Source organism: Buteo buteo, chromosome 7 (genome assembly GCF_964188355.1).
Source record: "Buteo buteo chromosome 7, bButBut1.hap1.1, whole genome shotgun sequence".
NCBI classification, from domain to species: Eukaryota; Metazoa; Chordata; class Aves; order Accipitriformes; family Accipitridae; genus Buteo; species Buteo buteo.
Window position 1 is genome coordinate 39,120,832 of NC_134177.1, and position 16,016 is coordinate 39,136,847.

General features: G+C 40.7%; 1 protein-coding gene across 7 annotated transcripts in view; it reads left to right on the top strand.

Moving 5' to 3' along the window:
- COL26A1 (collagen type XXVI alpha 1 chain) overlaps positions 1–16,016 on the top strand; it is a 180,889-nt gene that overhangs the window by 65,960 nt on the left and 98,913 nt on the right. The window lies entirely within an intron of this gene.

Here is a 16,016-nt window from a genome sequence, read left to right on the forward strand (position 1 = left end):
AAAGTCACTTTGTGTCTGGTTTGGGAGGCTATACGTATATGACTTGATTTCAGAGAAGTTATGTTGGCTCCAAAATGGTGCATCTAATGGGTGAACTGGGGCTCACTTACAGAGCATTCTTGTAGAAACAGGTTCTGAAAGGATCTGAGTTTCCTGCAAATCTTAATGACCTTGACTTGGTTCCTCACTCTGAATTCAGCTTCAGAGAGTTTTAGAGCTTAGTCTGAATGAAAAAGATGAGAGCTAGGGACTGATGTAGTCATGCAAAGAAAAGCACCTTTCCAAGCACTGATAACTTTTTAATTTTTTTTTTAGATAAGTGTCGAAGAGCTGAAGTGAAGCCTTGCATAGATCTTGCAGAAGGATAAGTTAGAAAGCAGTTTGTTTTCCCTAATGTAGATAAGCAGTGCCAGTTTTAGATGGCCTGATGTATCAGAGACAGCTGTTCAGGGCTGATGGATGTGATCCCATGGCTGACTGATATAATCTAGGGGCCTCATGTCTTTCTGGAGCAGGTAAAAGCCAGGTAGGGTGCTTGATGGTACATAAAGTGGCATGAGATGCCTGTGTTTAGGTGGCTGGATGGCAGCCTTGGGTGTGCATTTTGTGATAGGACATAAAAACTGAAATGACAGTGAATTTGTGAACAGTATTGGTAATATAAGCTGAGTTGGCTTGGTGGAGGGTGATACCTTCCAGGTATCTTGTTTCTCACTCAGCAGGCCCCTTGTGCTGCTGCATCTAGTGATGGGGGACAGGGTTGCTTTTGGGGACTGTGACCTCCAGCACTGTCTTCCCTCTGCTCCATGCCTCGGATGCACTGAGGTTAGACAATGTGGTGAGGGCACAGTGCTGCAAATCAGTGAGGGCCAACAGTGAGCTGGAGATCATGGTGTGATACCAAATGGTCAGGATGAGAGGTGTGATGAAGTTGCCAGGCACCTCCACTAATCCTTTAGAAATGCCTGCTGATGGACAGAAGTGCAAATGAGAGTGATTTAGCAGCGTTATTTTGGGAGTAGGACAGGGAGAGGATTGAAAGAAGGTTTCAAACCATGCTAACTACTTTTGGGGTAGGGAAGAAAGCTCATTTCGTTTTAAACTGTTTTCACCCCCCAAAAGCACTGTCTGGTTTAAAATCTCAATATAGACAATTTTTAACTCAGATTTCGTGTTTAATCCCTTGCATGTATGAGAGTTGGGGATTTTTACATACCTTTGGCCCTTGGATAAGTCTTTTCTTTAGCCTGAAATCTTCTGAGTCAATGTGATTCCACACCCCACCCCCCAGGACTAAAAATAACAATATTGATGTATTTGAAATTCTAACTATTGAATCTTGTATGAAGCTTTGTCTAGATAATCTTCATTAATGAAAGATATTAATTTGAAAATAATTGAACTACATTAGATCATCATATAAATGCTCTTACTCAAAATTGAATTGACCCTAATTTGACATCGTTTGGAAATAACTAAAACTGAATGATGGCCACTTACAATAAAAAAATGCCTGTATAGGGTTCAGTGTGGTTTACGTAATTCCCTTTTTAAGGTCAGACTTTATAGATTAACACAGATAGCTTTTCTGAGTTTCTCTGGGTAGATGAGCCCTTTCCTTTTAAAGGTAGCATTAAGTTATTTCTTCTATCCGAGTAGGATCAAGTTGTTCAAATGTGCACTGCATTGACACCCAGCACTGCATAAAGTATGAAGGTACAGTATCTGTCCAACAAACACACATGTACAGTAAATAGATAAATGTGGGAGGTCCTGGTCCGTTCTCACTGCTCTGAATCGGAAGCAACTCAGCTGAGGCAGTGGGATAGCATCAGTGTAAAGCTGGCATAAATAGAAACGTGGTAGAGACCCGTAGCACTCTTGTGAATCCTGGGCTGAGACAGGAAGAGTTAAAGAGCTCCTGTCTAGCGGAGTAAGTGCAGGAGCTGCCATTTGGTGCTGACAGACAGGGAGTCACTTGCTGCCTGCAGCTTCTATCAATTTCCACTCTGTTGTCAGCAGGTTGTAAATAAAATAGCTGCTGCACTGCTCTTTCCGCTGGCTTTGGGACTGTGGCTGCCTCTGAGTGAGCGTACAGGTCTGATTGATAATGAGGAGGCCTAAGCGTGCCTCCAGCTCCATCGGTCAGGGGAAGGGAGACGTCCAGCTTTTGCCCAGCGGCGGCCTGAATGACTTTGAGAGGCGGGAGAAGGCAGAGGGGTAGTAAGTGTTTCAGTTGGGTTGCTGGTTCACCCCAAGGAAATAAACTGCTGTCTGATGCGAACTGGCTTTGATTTTTTGGCAGCTCCGAGAGAGAAATAGGATTAAAAATAAATGGAGGAATTCATCTTTTCAAAAAGAAAAACTGAAGAAGCGGGAAAGGGTCCAGTTAGGTATTAAAACTTGAAATCAAGCTTAAAGTTGCTGCCTGCTCTCAGAGTTCCTCAGAAAACATCCAAAGAGCTAGCTTATATTTTTTGGAATATACTGTGCCCCAGCACTGCTAGCGAGCTATGAAGTGGAGGCCCCCAAGTTCTGCTTTGTGGCTCTGCAACCAACTCCTGCGTGCGATGTGGACCAAATTACTTGGGCCAGCTCTTCAAAAGCAGTCAATAATTTCTAGGATGTCTGTTTTGGGAGTTACCAAATACAAGCAGCTTCCACTGGCTTCCGTTGGTGGTTCAGGGTAGGGAGAACCTTAAACAAACAAACAACCACCAACCCCCTGCCGCCGCTGTGGCTGTTCAGACATACCAAGTGAAGACATGCTAAGTCTGGAGTTCCCAAGTTCATTTTCCACACTAGAGAATGTTGACTTTCATCTTTGTCTGTTTCTTCATCTGTAAAATAGCAATGTTACAACCAATTGCTTATCCCTGATAGTTGCTGTAAGGATAAAAATAGTTTCCTCAAAGGAAACTCAGTTGTGAAGTGGAGTTTATAAATCTGGCACCAAGACTTTCATGATGGCCCTTTCTCTATGGGAGGCAAAGATGTCATGTAACTATCTGTTTTGAACTTACTTAGAGCATTTCTTTTCAGGCTCCTGTGAGTCTTGTCCTCTCTGAACATGGGTGTTCCCATTCTCCAGTTTGTTTTTCACATCCGTGCAGTCATCTGGAACAGCCCTGTTCCCTGGAGGAGTCTGTATAGGGAATATTGAATTTGAGTGGTATGGTGTTCATCCCAAGGAAATGGTAATTTGAGGTTACGCAAAAGCAATAACCCCAGGAGGACTTTGGCAAAGCTACAGCAGGGACGATAGGTTTGAAAGGCAACAGTGCACCCCAAGTCTCTGAAGCAAGGCAGAAAGCTTTAGCTTATGTTGAATGAGCATTTTTATTTGCATTTGCTGCTGTGATAAATGCATGGGCTGTTCTTGTCTCCTCCTGCCTAGAGGACAGACTATTTGGTTCTGTAACTTTAGCTGTTCAGCGTCTGGTTTGTTACACCCGTGCTTCAGAAGGGAACTCAGCAGTAAACTTTCCAGGTCTGTCTGCAGTTGATCTACTTTAGTCCTACTGGCATTTTTGATGGGAGTTTTACGACTTCTGTCTTGTATGTTTGGTACATATTTTGTTTTCTTTGGAGCCAGTATTGGCTCCTCTTGCCTTTCTTTTGGAAGCTCCAGTGATCAATGCCTTTGGTTGTGGGAACTCTTGCAGAGAAGAGTTCTGTCATCATTTATGGGGGTACAGGAAAAACAGATGAAGCAGCGTAATATATGCCAAATATTATCCTCAGAACTGCTCTTATCTGATATCTACAGTTGTACTTGCTTAATGTTAATACTATTTTGCTTAGCTTGACCTTTCTTTAGAGAAAATTTAAAAAAAGTGGAGTTCTCTGAAATCAGGCATCTTTGTTCAGCAACTGGAATTATCTGTGTTGATATCTGTATGTATGATTCACTTTTATTGCACCAGGATTGGGTCTTTAATACTCATTGTCTGTGTTTTCTAAAGTCACCTTCTGGTGAAAGCCATCAGATGGAAAGGAGCTATTATGGTTTCAGAAGTTAATTGCATGCTCTTTGCTGGTCAGCTTTATAAGATACATCACCTTATTTTTAACCTAGCATTGCTTTGCCATCTAGACTGGCAGCTTAGGTGGGCCCTTGAAAAAAGTAGTAATTCCTGGATAGTATGAGCCAGAGAGACAGATTCTCCATTTGGGTAACTGTTACACCTTTCATGACATTTGTGCGGACTTAGGCTAGGTGACCATCTGCTCCTGAGCCTGTTAAGTAATCTGAGCAATTAGTCCAAGGCTCATTCATCAAACATTGAATATTTATGCTTATTTTTGGATGTCTTTCATAATAGTGCCTGGACCTAATGAAGGGAGTACAATATAAATGCCAAGGCAGGTAAATGAAATAAGCAACAGTAAAAGTTTTTATATGCCCCCAGTAACTTCTGTAATTAAACAAGCTTGTTTTGGAGACATTGTATGTGCACTTAGCCTTTTAAGGGAATGTGTTGTTCTGTCTGGTAATGCAGACTAACACTTCATCTTTAATTTCTACTGCAGCACTGTTATGACCCAAGGCAAGACATCCATCCCTCTTGCAAAAGAATTGTAATCCAAGCCCTGACCATTCATGATAGTGATGATAATACCGGAGCTATTAAAGAGCTTAATGCATGAAGCCAACAGTTGCAACAATGTTTTTAATAGGTGTAAAAGTGCCTTGTTATATTACCTGCTTGCACAAATACATTTAAATCGGAGTAAGGAGTGAGTCTCTTAAACACACCAGCCTAAGATTCAAAAAACATTATATTTTATTTTTTTTTTTAAAGTGAAAAGCTTAAATAATTTCCCCAGAAAGCCAGTTTGTAACATAAGCCTTCCCAGGGAATGATCCAACGTGCAGTCTAATCGTTTTATGTGTCTATTTAATCTACTGTTTAACAAACAAAAATACTTGCAGTACCATAGCAACTACTGCACAGTTTGGTGCCCTTGGGACCAAGATCAGCTTCTTGATCCAAAGCAAACCTGCCTACTCTGTATTTTAAGATATACTTTAAAGCAACCTTGTAGAATCATAAGGAAGACTTACTAAATTCCTGCAAAAATGGACTGGTTTTTTGATGTGGATGTTTCATTCAGTGGTCCAGATATGCATAAATATGCTCCTTGCTTTGGGATAAATAGGCATTCATAATTCTGTGAGGCTTCAAGGGCATGAAGGGTTCTAGTCTCTTTCCTGGATGCAGGTGTATTATAGATAGAAATCACTTTATTATTTGTGCATAAAACCTGTGTGTATTGAGTTTCAGAGGAATGCCCAGCTATTGATTCCATATTTAAGGTGCTGAAGTACATTGCCAGCAGGGGAATCTCTAGTAGGCTTCCCTTTCCATGCTGTAAAAAGATCTCCTTGTAGAGAATAGTCTTTCAGTGTTGAAACAGAAAGAAACTCCTCCTACTCTGATTATGGCTGAAAAGCTTTGAGAAACTCCGCAGAAATATTCTTTTTGATAAAAGGCTCTGTCCTGGGTCTAAATACTAATGGTCCTGATTCCCCTCCTATCTTCTGGATGTTTATTGCACATCTTGACCTCTGCAACTGAGACTTTTCTGCCACAGCCTTTCATATGCTTTGCTCTGATGCTGTCAGATCTGCAGCATGTGGAGGAAACTCTCCTGAACCACAGCACAATTAAAAAATGCAACTTAATTGTGGCCACATTTCAATCAGTTGCATTTGTGCCACCTGATGAACATGCCCTCGATCTATGGCTGTCATGGTAGATAGCATCTAGCCTTTTTTGTGGAGAGTATAGATTTATCCTTAGGGTAGAAATACTTCTGAGCCTTCCATAATTTGACTTGCATCTAAAGCTGGTCAGGATTTTCACAACAGAACTGTTTTCTGTAAGAAAATGCTGACTCCGTGGGATCTCCTTTTTGTTGTTGTTGTGGGAGACCTGTCAAAACTGTTGACAGGAACCAGGCAGGCAAGAGTGATGTTGGTGACCAGCCTCCCAGCTGCCCGATCTCTTGGTGGGCTCTGTGGCTGCCTGGCTAATTGGGTGGTAAGCGATCAAACCAGGGGTTTGCCCCAGAGCTGTGGGGCAGGCAAGGCCAGGCAGGCTGGAGGGCATCCCTCTGGATGCATCCATGTCGCTGGAAACTCTGCAATATCGGTGTTTTCCTTTCTCCTGTGGCACAACCAACCAACCAAAGGCAATTTGGAATTGTCTTTGAAACCCAAATCCTTCTCTGGTCTTGTGAGCAAGGGAGGTCTGAATAAGTCAAATAGGCTAATTACTGCCACTACTTGCTGTTCACTGTACAACAGCATGGGGCTGTTCTCATGATGTGTTTCTCATTCTCTGGTTGGGTGCCTGAATCCTCATTAGAGCATGGTTTGTGGGCAGAAGAAAAGGGAGACGTTTTGGGGTTTGTTAATGCTCTCGTGAATGTGCGTTGCCATAAAAGTTTTGAGGTAGTGATTGTGTGATCTCCCTGGTAAATATTTTTCTTTTCCACCCTCCCCCCCTTTTCTGCTTTTCTTTTCTCCTCCTATTATTCTGTGAACTTCTGTTTCTACTGTCTTCTCTTCCAAGTTCACAGCACCAAAGCAAGCTGTTAGTAAGCTTGCCTAAGAGAAATGCATTTCTCAGATACATATGTGTAAAGTTTGAGAACCTTTCTGGTTCAAAAACGTAAGTAAAATGTTAAGTTACCACAATCCTAAAACAATATACTGTACATCATCTAAAAAGAATCTGTTCCACATTGCAAGATCTCTGGGCACTCTATGTAAAATGATACCCTACTAAGAAATATAACTTATTAATGAAAGTTTTGTCAGAGAAGATTTCATTTTGAAAATAATGTTCCCCAAAGCTTTTATAATAATTAGGTTTGAAACAAGGCCGTGCAGACGCAATAATTTCCAGGCTGGGTGATCAGCTGTAACTCTCTTCTATCCTCACCCACCCCTCAACACCCTTTCCCCCCAAAAGTCCTTTCAAAAGCCCCCCTCACAATTGGACCTGCCATAGATTTTATACTGGAAAGTGCCAATATGGTATAACAGAGGCAAAAAAGGAAGGAAGAAGCAGGAGGAAGCTTCCTCCAAGCTTTCTTTGATGACTTCTCAAATTATCCTTGTACGTAAAACAATTTAAAATCAAAATTGTACTCTTCTTTGCAACCCCAATAAACTGAGATTGAGGCCTTTCTCTATGCAGCTCTGTCTTACCCTTCTGTCTAATCTGTGCCTTTATACGGCACATAGCTCTTTGATACCTGAATTATGTCAACGCCCTGCCTTGTCATTTCAATTTCTGTAATTAAAAAAAAAAATCTTTAATTGCGTACTTTTGGACTGCATTTGTATCTTGTACTTAGAGTGTTCTTTGTTGGATTATTTACTCTGACTGAGCTGCGAATGGATGTTTTCCCTTTTATCCCTTAGGATGCGATGGGAAAGGTTGCTTTTAGAGATATGCTGTCGTGTTTCAGTGGACCAGCCTGTTCTGTCTACAGCAGGTCCCCATCCATCTCCCTTCTTCCTACAGCAAAGCTGCAGGTGAAGCTTGCAAGGCAGCTATCAAAACTAATGGGGGTCAAGCAAATGAAATCTTAAAACAGTAGAGATCTGTGTTAGATCCTCTGGCCTCTGACTTGAGATTGTGTGTTGACTTTATTGCGACAGAAGAGTGGTTATATTCAGGTGTGTACCAGGTTACCTAACGCAGTTTAAGATCGCTGGAAGAGTTCGCAGACCTGTTTTTTGCTTATGCATTGATCGGAGATGACAGTTCTTCCCTTGCTTACGCTATTTTGGGACATGTGGCTGTTAACGCCACTTACAGAGATTCTAGAGGAAACACTCTTGGAAATCTAATAATTGGTACAGGTAACTTCACCAGTTTTGCTTGGACAAATCAGCTTGTGATGATTAAAAGCATCGTTCTAGCATGGAGAAGGAGCTGCTTGTCCCCTCCCAGATTTAGATATTATCCACATGCAGATATTTAACTTGAAATGGCTTTGATAGTCTCTTCATTTAACTAGTGTAAATCCCATGTAGACATGCTTATTTTGGATTACATTAAAAGTATGGATGGGTATCTGTTATTCTTACTGCAGTTTAATGAGTTACAGGTCATCAGTTTAGCAGGCTAGTTGACATTTTGTACCCTCTCTGCTTGTTGCAAACACAAAGTACAATCTATTGGATAAAACAAATATGAGAGAGTGCTAACAAATGGTTAGTCTAACTTCAGGTGCTGAGTAAGCACTTTATTAAATTGTAGTAAATTAATCTTTTGCCATTTCCCATCCAGACCCCCAGTCAATTACTGGCCTAAGTTGCAATGGGGGCATCCACACAGTCTGCATACCTGCTTTAAATTTTGGTGAGTACTAGCTTTTTTAGAGATAATACTAACACTAATATAGCTGGGTGATGTCCTGCTGGAAAGGTGGGTTTGTGCCTGTGGGATTTGGCAGTGACATCTTCAAAAAAGATGAGTGTTGAGCCGTTGCAGCACTGTGAAGGGGAAGATCTGCATGGGTGCATTGCAGTTAATGTAGTTATGTGCTTTCTAGGTGAATTAGTTGTAGATAAACTGAAGGCCATCTCATTTTTTTAAATGGTTTGCTGGCATAGTGCTTTCTCTTCAGGCCCTTGACATTAGGATTTATCCTATACCTTGATATAGAGTAGCATTATCTTAATTGTTCTTGGCATGGTCCAAGATAGATGCAGCATTTCAGGCTTTGGGTGGGAGGAGTGAGAGCCTCTGGGGAGAAAAGGGGTGTTTTTCTGTTGTCTGGCTAGTTGATTTAATTGCCCGGAGTTCAGCTGCCTGAGCGGCTGAGTTTTATTGCATGATTTGTGTTTTGAGGTTTGTCAAGAGGCCTAGATCCTTGAATCAGCATGCTTTCTTTTTTCTTTTTCTTTTTAATTTTGAATAAATCAAACTAAATTATATTGAAAATTTCTGGTATTTTATCGCTCTCAAAGCTTCTCCAAAGACTAAGCCTTCTAACATCCCAGACAGCTAGGTGAAGAACATGAGTTTCAATCTGTCGATCTTTTCAATGAGTAAGACAGATAAATTAAGAGACTTTTTTTATGGTCTGCCAAAGGTATTGGTCGCAGAGTTGGGAATAGAAACTGAGACCTTTGCTGTAGTCATCAGACCACCCTTCCAACCATATGCTTATGTTTCAGTGCTTAGCCTCTTTGCAAACATACGCTATTAGTGATCTGTGCTGTGCTGTTCATGCTATCAGAGACCTCTCCATTTAATTTATTATCCTGCAAAAGATCTAAGCTTTTACATAGTTATACCCTGGCTGTGTTCCTTTGTGAATTATTTACGGTAGTATTTTTGGTCCTCAGTCATCCAGTTCTGGCTAAAACTATTCTTCCTCCAGTTTCCTGCCGTTTATCCTTCATGTACTAAGCCAAACTTTTAGATTGTCCGATTACCACATTTCAGACATTGTCGTTAACCTCCACCTTGGAAGGAGCAGCTTTATCAAGCAGACATTACTGAAGCTGTAGGTTTGCATATAGGTAGCAGATGAGAATTTTTTTGTCTTTTTTGAAGGGATGGTGTCAGAAGTTATGTATTTAAAAAAAAAAAACAAACAACAAAACTCTGCTTTTAATAATCCAAGGTTATTTTGTAACAGAGGGAGGAGGCTTGTTTTTTAAACAATTGCATTTTTGCTATTGATTTTGTTTGCTGCCACTTGAGTTTCTCCGTTGGACAATGAAAAATATTCCTATTTTAGCCAGATCTTACAGTAAGCACTGCTTTTCACTTCCATCAAGAAAAGTTATGTCTGGGAAGGCTGCAAGGGATCAGATATTTTCTTTATTTACGTTGTTTCCTTTTCAGTTCTCATGCTCCAGGACACTCCTATGATCTTTGCATTGGCAAGCAAATGTTGCTGATTTCATAAAACCCAGCAGAACGTTTCACCAGGAGTTACAGCTTCTGAGCTTCAGAACAACAAGTAAAAGGTTACCTGTGGAAAACTTAAGTTTGAAGTCAAACTGTACTATCTTCCCTCTAATTATAATGGTGACTGAAGAGCTGCTGGAAACATAAAAGACTAAGTGGTTGCCTGTAGTTGCTTTATAACCAATGCAGCTGTAGAAAATAACCTGGTTTCTTATTGAAGGTGAAGAGGGAGAGAATTAACTCTTCTGATACCTGAGATATGCTTTGTGAGTGCAAAACATAGAGTCCTTGCTAATAGGGATTTTCTGAGTATTTTTGACTCTAAATGCAGATATGATTATGTAGGCAGGATATGAGTAAGTGGATGATAAGTTTTTGGTATGAAAAAACGGAATTAGACTCCAAAGAGTCTATTTTATGGCAGAAAGGCACCAGAGGGGGAGAGTAGGAAGAGATCTGTGTATATGCTTGTGCTTGTGTCTTCCTTCACTTTTGCCCAATACCATACAAATTAAATCTATTTAATATTCCTTGCACCATTTTACAAGTTGTGCATGGATTCACAAACTACCTCTAGTTTGTCTTCAGCATAGTAGCATTACAGATGACATACTGTCACACATGACTTCGTTCATTTTAATAGAGAATGGGAACCTTCTTCCCGCAGGTTAGTTTTCATTTCTGCTTTCTCCATTGCTAAGGAAAAGGTGGTCTGTTTGACAACAAGGTCTTTCTTTCATAGGAGTTTATCTGCTCCTCCTGTTTATTCTGCACCTGGAGTCAAGATACATGATTTGTGGTATTGTGTAATCCTATTCACAGCAGCCCACTGGGACAACTTGAACAGTATTGTGGAGCTCCAGGTGGGAAGGACACAGAGCGGGGAGGATCTTTGAAAACTGGAGAATCCTCTCCTGCAAATACCCTGCAAAAGAGAGAAATGTGAGGATGGCACCATGGCATCAATCCTATAGGTCTGGCTCCTAAGATTTTCATCGGCAGTGCCTATAGTAATAGTGAAAGATGTGTTTTGAGAAAACATTTGATAACCTTTAAATGCCCAGTGTTGTCTAGAGTTTCTCTTTGTAGTATGGCTTTACCTTGAACTATCCCAGGAATTGCTCTTCTCCCCCTACCCATCTGTTTAGCTCCTTATCTCTTCCATGCAAAAATGTAGGGCTTGGTTACGTTAAGATAACAGTGGAGATTATGAAGGAGCCTGAACAAAAAAGATCTCTCTAGTGAAGTGGCTATGGCTCCTTGATTACTTCCATTCTATTTTGTCTTTGGGCTGTTTATTTTTGCTTTCTTGGGTTAGGTGTTTTATGGATATTAGCATCAATTTTCATCTTGGAGACTGAGTATTTTGGTACCAAATAGTGCTAAACTTCCATTCATATCAAAAGACTTTTGCTCTGCTAATGACCAATGAAATCTGGCTCAGTTGCCTTTTGTGATATCTGCAGGTTACTTTGCAGTTTGCTTTGTCTTTCTCAGTGTTTATTGCCCTAGGTGTCATCTGCAAACTTGTTCATGGTTGAGTTTATACCAATGATACACCCAAAAAAGGAAGAGGCTTTTTAAAACTTGACGTGCAGTAATCCAGCTAACCAGATGTGTGGAGAGAAGTTCAACCCTTAAAATGAGACACTCGAAACGTTCAAGGTCAGAGGAATAAAACCTATTGTTTAAATTGTGCATTCTTCACTGCTTTAGCAGAAACAGCTCTGTGGACCTCTAGTGGTCTAAGGATCAGACTTTTAACCACTGCTTTTATGTCTTAACAGATTTCAGAAGTTGTTATAAATTCATAAACCTGGTCACTATATGTAGAATTGCTTTACTGAAGAATTGCTGGATTCTGCTTTGGCATTTAAATGTCAAAAGCTGAGCAACGTTTGAAAAGCCAACTAAAAAAGTGCTACCCAGCAAAATGGGAAAAATAGTCCACCCAGTCAAAATAAAATGCAGACATAAAGGAACAATCTAAGGTCAGATTTCACCCCAAATTTAGGGCCTGTGTTCTCAAAAAAACATCACGCAACATTTCTCTCAGACTTGGATTTCACTGAACATTTTTTTCTCTGAAAAATGTTCTACCAAGAGAAATGTTTTTTTCCTCAACCAAGACGTGTGTGTGTAATACAAAACATGGTATCCTTTACATCCCAAGTGCTCACACATTTTGCTAGTACATTAAGAACCAGTTCAGTGAAACAGGCTGGGAGCTGTCAACTAGAACAAGCCACTTTTAGAGGGAAGCAAAATCTGAAACCATGCAGTGTAGGAAATGTGGAAAGAGGAATACTTTCTCACATTCTCCATTTTAAAAATGAGTTGATCTAAATTATTGTTTGAAGCATTAATTTTTGTCATCGAAATGATGTTATCTCTGTTACAAGACAGTCTGCGAGTCCAGCCGGTTTGCGTGCAGGATGGGGAAGGAGTTCGGAGGCTGTGTACCATGCAGATTGCACCTGGCCTCCTGTTCTCTGCTTTAATACAACATGATGCTATGAAGACGCTAGGGAAAAGGGGAGCCAATCCTAGTTTATGGACCGCTGTCCCAAGCAGTTCATAAAACAGCTTTTTTTTTTTTTTAAATTGGAAGTTAGTTTTCACAAAAGAGCACTGTACGACCACTTAGTTGTATGTATTCTTTCCTGCATTTGGTTGTCTGCTTTTCTAAAACCAGATTTTATTGCAGCAGTAACAACAGAATGCCTAGATCATCAGAAATTAGATACCTGAAAGGATGATTTTTTTTATTTATTTTATTTTTTTTAAATGTGATTAGTCTGTGATGATCCCCACAACAAACTAGAAGGAGAAGAATTCAGGTCATCCTGTGCTTACCCAGCTGCAGCAGATAGGGAAAATGTAGCAGAAACACACACTGGCTGTACCATTCCTAATGTGCACTCATGGCAAAGGAGAGGACTGTGAAATTGGCCTGAGACCATCCTTTCATTTGGGAATGCGTTCATAGTAGTTATTGTAGTTTTTCATAGACCTGATCATGAATTTTCCAGCAGTTCTTCAAAATGAAGCTGCTGTTGGAAGTAAAGGCGTAAGTTGTTCAGTGTCAAGTCATGCTTCAGAGGATTTGGAAGCAGCACTTGTATTCAGGTTGCTAGTGTTACTTCTTACAGGTACCAGTTGCTCCACAGAAAATCTTATTTAAATGGAAATAGGATAGGAAGGGTGAAGGCACTGAACTTAGCATCAGGATCTCTTGCAAATTTTTTAACACTGTCGAAGTGTTTGTGGTTTTTTTTTCCTTTGAATTTCAAGTTTTCTGATGGATTGGATAGATTATTTTTTTAAATTACTTGGAATTGATGGGAGGTGTTTGAAACAAAGATGGAGGACTGGCCTCCCTGATGTCCATGGGCATGGCTGCGTTTGCAGTTGTTACCTTTTAGTGGTTTTTGGGATCAGCTGTGGGGACGAGGGGAATGAGGCAAAGCAGTGCTGCCCAGGAATCATTTCAGCACTTTGTTCTAGATTGCTGCTTGCACAGAGCCTCAGACTCCAGGTTTCTCTAATGTTTCTATGTCATTCTGGCTAGGGCTGCTGTCTTGCTCTTGAATTTTGCCTTGCGAATAGAAGAGTTCACCCTCGCCTTTAGAGACAGTGGCTTGATTCTTTTCATCCTGAAGTGCCCAAGTTTCCTGGGTAGCCATGACCACTGCTTTTGGATATGGAGTTTGGATCTTGGCCCATTTCTAGCTGACTAATTCACTGTAATGCGAGGTCACAATTAGTAGGTGAGAGATTGGTGTTGGCACAAAGAAGATGAGAGAGAAGGCAGCTGAATGATAGGATGCCACTCTGCAATGTCTAAAATGGAAGACAGAGATCTGGTGTGCAAGCTGTAGTCCTTTCCAATAGGAAAGTGGGCCTTTGTCTTATGGGACATTGTTACGGCACAAAGCCATCCTATATGCTTTGAGCAGGGAGCTTAACAAATGAGCTCATTTCTACTGAAACTCCAGCACTCTGAGCATATTACTAGTATGGATTAATGTAATTTATTTTTGTCACTGACTGATTCATAGGGTGTTCTCTTGCAATTTGCAAAAGCACCTCGTGAATCATTTAAGCAGAAATTACAAAATTAAATGCTTCTTTCCGCTTCTGACGCTAGCCCTTGGAGCCAGGCTATCTGGGGGAGGTGTGAAGGAAGGGTGTGTGACTGTGCACAAAGAGTCATGTCAGCAGTTTCTCCTCTGTCTGCTTATTTCAGATTGGAGCTTGGGGGGCATTAGGATGTCAAAGAACCCACTCGCTCTGCTCTAGTACAGCACGTTGCAGAGAGGGTTGACACTCACTCCCCAGCTTTGCATGGGTTGTAGTGGATGCAGCCCTACATCCATTTTGTGTGGCCGTTTCTGTTTTGTGTTTAGGATCCATTGCTACTCATTGGGTTACAGTGCTCTCCTGTCAAACTGAAAACAGCTTGCAGCCATATTTCCCAAACAGGCACTAGCTTTGTACTGTCGGGTTTGGATGTCAGGCTTTAGCAGATAATGCTAAGCACAGCCACCTCCTTTTACAGACAGTGGAAACAGGCTGTGGGTACCTCAGCCAGCCTATGGACAGATAAGTGTTATCTATTCCTTGTGTGTGTCTGTCTTCAAAATTCCCTGTTGATTGCCATCACACTGTTGTCTTAAGATCAGGTAGCTGCTCTTCCATGAGCTATTTGTCTTTCACCTCTGGAGCCAGTATTTCAGGAATTGTTGGCTCTCGTTCTTCCTTCCTCCCCCTCCATCCTGCCTCCTTTTGTGGTCCAGTGGCTGATTCTGTCAGTGCCCCAAAGTGCTTCAGTCAGTAGATATTTTTTCCTTTGTTACCACCCTGAAATTTTGGCATGGTGTTTTGGGGCTGGGTTAGGTTATGTGCTGAGTATCCCCAACTACTAGTGGACAAACACATGCGATCATCTCAACCCTGTTCTTGTTTTGAAAGAGCTAATGAGTTGAATATTTTATTGAATTAACTGAGACTTAAAAGGATGGGTACCTTCTTGCAGGTGGACCAATGAACAATGCTAACTCATAAGAGAGCCAGAAGACTTCTATGATATGATGTCAAAAATACAGTATCTGAGAGTACTTGATTCACCAGCCAGAAACAGTGAATCTGTTTTACCTTTGGTATACCTTTTGCAAAGGGGCTTAGAAGGGTCAAAACATCAGCTGTTGTTTAATTAGAGTATTCCTCAATTTGCAGGGTTTTCTCTTTTTTTAAATTACTATACTGTAGCTTTAAAACCCCAGAATATTATAAACATATTGCAAGCATATGCTCTCCATGCAGAAAACCACAAAACAATAAACCTAATGTTGAAAACCACATTAAAACAAGGAAAAATCACTTTGCTAATGTTTTGTTTCATACAATTTTTTAAGACTTGGAATGAAGTTGAGTCCATTTTCTTGGCTGCTAATCAAAGAGCTGGCATGCTTCACATAAGAAAAATGTAAACTTTGGAGGGCCAAGGTTTTTACTTTCAATGCCCCTTTCAGACAGTGGTTTTTATGGGTTAACAAATGTTAGCCAATACTTCTCTGACGGGGACAATCAGTACGTGGGTATCTAAGAGTAGCTGACTTCCCTTTGGGGGACCTGGAATCACTTAGATCTTGTTAGCTCAGTGATTAGGGTTGTTGAGTTTTCAGTGTGTCACCATTTTTGTAACCTGTTAAGGAAATAAACAATATTTACAAAGGGAAATAAATGAATGTGGATTCCTCAGTTAATTGCATTCATGTCTTCCTAAATCAAGATGCTTTATTTGGATTTGCTGGAGGGCTACAGTTCTTGTCAAAGGCTGATTGATTTGGACTTTTCTGTGCCTTCATCTGGATCTGATTCCCTCTTGGAAAGTCGACTAACAACAGAAACATCTGATAAAAGAGCTTTTCACTTGGAGCCCTTTCCAACTGTAATTGCAAATTATCAGCCTGAATTAAGATAGGGAAAAATTATTAGTAAAAAGGTGCTTGGCTCAATAAGCTCCATACATTGTAATTTTATCTAAGAATCTTCTGACTGCTTTCA